We start from the raw sequence: 6306 nt of genomic DNA, 5'->3' as shown, positions 1-6306 counted from the left end.
TTACTGCAAACTGCCATACTGGTCCCCGCCAAGCTCAAGCTCAAGTTCAAGCTCCTGCTGTAACATTTGTGCCTGTAATCATCATGAACAGTTCAATTATCAATAAAATAATGTTATTTGATCCCAATGTTTGTTTGGTTGTGTTTTGCATTTTTCATGTTTTGACTTTCGTTCAATTTCAAACTCTACATCGCTTTCTGGAGCATTATACGCAAAACTGGTGCGTAAACGTACTCAGTTTAATGCGACAAATACTCCGGAACATCAACATACACTCAACGTACCTTAAATAACCTTTACATAACTTAGAAATAAGTTTTGAAGGCTTTGGTATAGCAAAAACAAGTTAATTCGCTTACAGGGACTAAACTTGACAAACTGCGAAAGTATGCCAATCTGAACTGTAACGAACATTCCGGAACATGCCCATAAGTTAAACATACCATAAATATCCTTTACATGGCTTAGAAATAGGCTTTGAGGGGTTTGGTATGCTAAAATAAACTTCTGGGTCATTCAGGGACTAAAAGTGTCAAAAAGTGCATAAGTTTGCACTTTCGCGCATAACTTACGTTCTGAATACATCCAGACATCCAAAAATTTATGTAAGCATCCTTATATTATGCCTTAGTGTTTGGCATGAGAAAAATCCATTCGTCGCATCATTTGGATCGTCTTTCGTGTTTATACGCATTCCGTCGTAATTAAGCGAACATCGCGATCGTACGGCCAAACGAACCGACATCCGACATATTTTTGGGCATGTTTCATGTCCCCAATGTTTAGGCATCATTTTAGGGCCTTAAAGATGGCTTTACAGGTCTTAGAAGGGCTGGAAATAGCTTAAACACGCAACAGGGACCAAATGTGTAAATTCTGCAAGTGGTGCAGATCAGAGAGGGCCAGGCGGCCCGCGTGAGTTCTGCCCAAATGTGAGGCGGGCCGCGTGGGGATGTCTGACAGAAAGATTTCGCATTTAATGCAGAATCTGGCCTTTCGTTCGATCAAGGGGCAATGCCTTTTCACCCAATGAAGAGCCAAGGGTCAAGTTCACTGAACTTATCCACTGGACACATGTACGCACGAGATCAAGGCACGATATTCGATAAAACGATCCTAACGGTTCCACATTTCCTATAAATACCCCCCCTTTAGTGTAAAAATCACAAAATCAGATCCTAAAGCTCTAAGTTGAAACCATTGTTTCATACCTGAGCTGTTTGGTCTTGATTTGCACTCGGGGACCCTCCGTAAGTCTTCTTTCGCTCTTTTATTCGCTTTTCGAGTCCGAAAGTCAACGTTTAGTTGACTTTCTGCATTGGCCAGCTTATGGTCGATGCGAAGTTCATGGAACTTCATAACGTGAGCGTGATCACGATGGTTATGGTCCGTAGTGACCATACCTACTGATTACCCCGTTATCTAGGCTCAGTGACGAGTCGTAGTTTCGGCCAAAATGTGCATTCTTGCATATTTTGTAACCAAACTACTCGTGAGCATCAAAGCCGTTTGTTTTGATGTCAAACCTGTTTTCAAACTTAGTTAAGCATGTTCTAACATGCTTAGCTCGTCACTTTTAGTTTAGTGCTTATATAGGGTCGTAAGGTAAGCGATCTAAACCATCGCTTATGCTTTCGAACCCGACCCATTTGGTCGGTCATTAGGACCTGACCAAACACACTAGGTGACCATAGCTATAACCTTCCGAGGTTATACCTTGTGGTCACGATGTTAGGCGTTCCAGACGCGTTCTACGCGAACGACGCGTAAGGTGGCATAAGCTACCTAAACGGGCCGTGATGGACCGTAAGCACTTAGGTTAAGTTTCATTTTAGTATGTAGGCTTTGTTAAACCATATTACACGAGTCTCCATACTCGTTTGGTTTACGAACCCGCGTACTGTCCGATCCTTCCGATTTGGTCCGGTATATTAACATAAGCTACCTATTAGGTGCCGTTGATATTCCGTGATCTTTAGCATTATCTGGTTATTATACAAGGAACTCAAAGCAATCTCAGGTGAGTACATAGAACCCCATCTTTTACTGTTTTCCAAACTGTTTTGGGGTGAAACACATGTGCCTATCTGTTACTTTCATGCTTTCCATGTTTTCACATCGTATATCTGCTATGCTCATTAGTACATTATAGTACATGATTTCATTACATTTTATGCTACGTATGCCCATTGTGTGCGTACTTAGTACATTTGATTTACATTACATTTCTGTTGCATATGTTTACTCAGCATATGGACACATTGATTTACATGAACATTTCTGTTGCATATGTTTACTCAGCATATGGACACATAGATTTACATGAACATTTCTGTTGCATATGTTTACTCAGCATATGGACACATAGATTTACATGAACATTTCTGCTGCATATGTTTACTCAGCATATGGGCACATTGATTTACATGAACATTTTCGCTGCATATGTTTACTCAGCATATGGGCACTTTGATTTACATGAACATTTCTGCTTCGTATGTTTACTTAGCATACTTAGTACAATTGTTTACATCACATGCCTTCATTTTGTTATGACATTTGGTTTGTTTAACATGGGACAATACATTCATTAACATTAGCTACGCCGTTCGTTAGTAGGTAGTGGTACCATAGGAATTGACAACTCCCGTTTCTGAAGTCCTGGGTTTGATAGGACTGGAAGGAATGACCGAATTCGATATACATAACTTAGATAAACCTTTAATTTGTTTAAGGGTTTATCGCCGCAGTCTCAAGGCTTGGATGTATGCATAGTTTACAATACCACATAAATGTTAATATCATTAGAGCATGCATTTCCCGCAGAACATAACGCTGATTTAAACCACGTTTTACCTCAACGACTTGTTTTGTGCATATGGTTTAAGTTGATACATTTCGCTTACCATACATGATACATTTTGGGATTACACATTACATGATTTACATTGAACATAAACACGTCAACATTGACATACACATTTGGTGGTTTACATTTGAACATAAACATTTGACATGGTTTACAATAACACTTGACATTTGGTTTACACATGAACAATTTACATGGTGGATTGGTTTGGGCAAATGATTTAAGTAACGTGGCATATGTAATATGATACAAACATGGTGGATACGCCGCTGGTACTTCCTATATATAAATGTTTGTATGATATTACATATCGTGGCGTTATCTAAGTCATTTCAGTTTAGACACATCACATTTTACATAAATAACATTTTCTTCACAAGACATTATTTTCACAAACAACTTATCTTATTCAACTCATTTTACTTGGTTATTCGTTTAACCTTGCACTTATCTATACATATCGTTTGATGTTATCGTTTTTCAAATGATTTACAAAGCAAAACAAATTACAAGGTTCATGACTGACTGTTATTAAACATTCTTCAAAACTCAAGTCATGAACCCCATTTTCACAAAACCTATGTTTCTCACAGGCATTTTTATGCTGACGTACCTACTTTCACATGTGTTTTCAGGAGCTATTCCATAGGACGATGATCATGATTCTAGGGCGGACCTGTGCCTTAGAGCCTAAAAATGAAGTTTGAACTAGCTTAATTATGTTTTGATTTCCGTACTCTCTTTCTAAGACAATGTAACACCTTTGTTTATAAATAAAATACAACTTGTATGCCATGGTTATGTAACAATTTAATTCTGTCCACGACACTCCCCGGCGTTTCCGCCGCGGTTGCATGTTACACGCGGCCGGGGTGTGACAGAAGAGTTGGTATCAGAGCCATTGGTTATAGGGAATTAGGTTATTAGTAATGCTTTGACCTAGACTATAACTTTCTAGGACCCTAACACAAGTTATCTTGTGTTTAGAGTTTAAAACATGCACATCACCTATCCTTAGGTGATAACCACAACGGGAACTTCGGTTCCGAATCCACTTTGAAAATTAATCATCTGTTCTAGGATGATTGATTACTAGGTTTTGAACCCTCTGTTATATGGTTTTGAACCTCTTTGGATTTCAAAAATCCCGTCAAAGTTTTGGGTTAATAGTGTGAACACGTGCGAACTGGAAGAGTGAATGCCTGTACCCTGGGTTTTCTGTCTAAGGCTAGAGTGTTCGTACAAATCCACATAATCGGACCAGTCACTCTTACCTGGGGACTCTTGGGGTGAGTGTTCACTTATAGGCGAGCATGTCTTCGCGATACACTAATCCTGACCCATTTACTTTGACTAGACATTTCATGTCGCTTATTTGCTTTGCGATGCATAACCGCCATCTTTGCTTTTGATTGCTTTTGCTTCATCTCATTCTCTTCATCCAATCATCTCACTCGTTTCATTTCATGTTTTTCTCTTCTAGAATGCCTCCTCGACGCGACAACCAGATAGCTACTGCCGAGCTGGCGGAGATTATTGCGCAGCAGATGGCTGCTCAATTTCCGAATCTCTTTGCTCAATGGAACCAGGCCAACAACAACAATGGTACATGCAAATACAAGGATTTTAGCTCGGCTAAGCCACTCAAGTTTAGTGGTTCTGAGGGAGCAACTGGGCTTCTTCAGTGGTTCGAGAGCATCGAGAACACTTTCCGTCATGTGCAGTGTCCTGACAATCGCAAAGTCGAGTTTTCTTCAAGCGTGTTTCAGAAGAGGGCTCTAACATGGTGGAATGGGGTTATGAGAGATCAAGGTGCAGAAGTTGCTCTAGCTCAAACATGGGCTGAACTGAGAGCTCTTATGATGAGGGAGTTTTGTCCTCGTCATGAACAGCGAGCGTTGGAGAAAGAATTTGATGTTTTGAAGCAAGATAGTGGCGAGCACAGGGCTTATACAGATAGGTTTGAGGAGTTGAGTCTTCTTTGCCCAACTATGGTTACCCCACTCGACAAGGCTATCGAAAGGTACATCGACGGCCTGCCTGACTCAGTACAAGACATCCTTACTGGTAGCAACCCTACCACACTCCGTCAGGCAATCGAGTTATCGGCGACGTTGACTGAGTCGCAGATCCGAAAGAATAAACTACACAGGAAGGGTGACAAGGGCAAGAAGCAGTCGGCTGACAAGGAGGATAGTAAGAAAGGTCAGAACAAGAAGGGAAAGGACTCTGGTTCCTCAAGGGGGTCAAGGAAGCGTAAGGCTTCCCAAAATTTTGCTGTGACTGCCCAAGCTAACCAGGCAGCTCCCAACCAGCCTCCAGCAAAGAAACCCTACTCAGGAAGTGCACCTTTGTGCAATCAATGCAACAGTCACCATCAGCCACAATATCAGTGCCGTTTCTGTACTAACTGTGGGAAATCAGGTCATCTTGCCAATGTTTGTCGATTTGCTCAGAACCGCGCAGTACAGAACCCTGCTCCACAAGTTGCTCAACAACAGGGTCAGGCTGCACGACCAAACTACCCACCAGGTGCATGTTATAATTGTGGGGATCTGACCCACTACAGAAATCGGTGTCCAAGACTAGTCAACCAGAACCAGAATGCAAACCAGAATCCGGCACCGGCTCGAGGTCGAGTCTTTAACATGAATGCACAAGAAGCACAAGCAGACAACGAGGTGGTAAACGGTACGTTCTTTATTAATAATCAGCCAGCATCTGTCCTTTTTGATTCGGGTGCCGACAAGAGTTTCGTGTCATTGTCTTTCGAGACAATGCTTCGCTGTCTAGAACGAAACTAGGTAAACCTTTGACAGTAGAGGTTGCCAGTGGTGAACCCATTGTTCTAAATTCTGTTCTACGCAACTGCCAGTTGAATCTTAACGACCATATTTTTCCTATTGACCTCACGCCAATGCAACTTGGAAGCTTCGACGTTATAGTGGGAATGGATTGGTTATCCAAACATCGCGCAGAGATAGTTTGTTCTGAGAAGATTGTTCGTGTGCCGCTGTCTACAGGCGAGATCCTACAGGTTCGTGGTGAGAAGCCTGCCGGTGGTCTCAAACTCATGTCTTGTTTTAAAGCACGGAAGTATCTGCGAAAGCACTATGTGGCTTTCTTAGCACATGTTACAGCAGATAAGGGCAAGGGTAAGTCTATTTCAGATATTCCTGTCGTTCGGGATTATTCCGAAGTATTCCCTGAAGACTTACCTGGTCTACCTCCAGCACGCCAAGTCGAGTTCCGTATTGACCTCGTACCTGGTGCAAATCCCATTGCCAGAGCTCCATATCGTCTTGCACCGTCTGAGATGCAAGAGTTATCTAAACAGCTGCAGGAACTCTCCGACAAAGGTTTTATCCGTCCTAGCTTTTCACCTTGGGGTGCTCCCGTTCTCTTTGTAAAGAAGAAGGATGGATCTTTTAGGATGT

This window comes from Helianthus annuus, chromosome 14 (genome assembly GCF_002127325.2).
Source record: "Helianthus annuus cultivar XRQ/B chromosome 14, HanXRQr2.0-SUNRISE, whole genome shotgun sequence".
NCBI lineage: Eukaryota > Viridiplantae > Streptophyta > Magnoliopsida > Asterales > Asteraceae > Helianthus > Helianthus annuus.
Note: the sequence above shows the minus strand (reverse complement) of the source record.